The sequence below is a fragment of the Myotis brandtii genome, unplaced genomic scaffold, assembly GCF_000412655.1.
Source record: "Myotis brandtii unplaced genomic scaffold, ASM41265v1 scaffold691, whole genome shotgun sequence".
In the NCBI taxonomy this organism is placed as follows: Eukaryota; Metazoa; Chordata; class Mammalia; order Chiroptera; family Vespertilionidae; genus Myotis; species Myotis brandtii.
The window spans coordinates 79,448-79,725 of record NW_005370704.1 but is presented as its reverse complement, the minus strand read 5'-3'; the positions used below and the strand labels follow the sequence as shown (position 1 = coordinate 79,725).

General features: G+C 67.3%; 1 protein-coding gene across 1 annotated transcript in view; it reads right to left on the bottom strand.

The window, feature by feature from the left end:
* LHX3 (LIM homeobox 3) overlaps positions 1 to 278 on the bottom strand; it is an 8,904-nt gene that overhangs the window by 2,964 nt on the left and 5,662 nt on the right. The gene's annotated exons all lie outside the window — the stretch shown is intronic.

Here is a 278-nt window from a genome sequence, read left to right as displayed (position 1 = left end):
GTCCCCGGCCTCTAGGAGGGACCCGCAGCCGCCCACGGGCAACACCCGTTCCCCACTCCTCTTTGTTCTAAGCACGCGGGGAGGGCCGGTTTCCAGGTCCAGGATTTAGGAAGATAGATCAGAGGAGGGGTGATCATTCGCAGTCAGATCAGCCCCGCTGCGCTCCGGGTGAGGCGGCTGCAGGGAGTCCAGACCCGCTTCCCCAGAGGGTCTGCGACCTGCCCCTTCCGGCCCCGGGTGGGTGCCCTCGCTACCCAGCGGAAGGGAAGGCGCTGGGA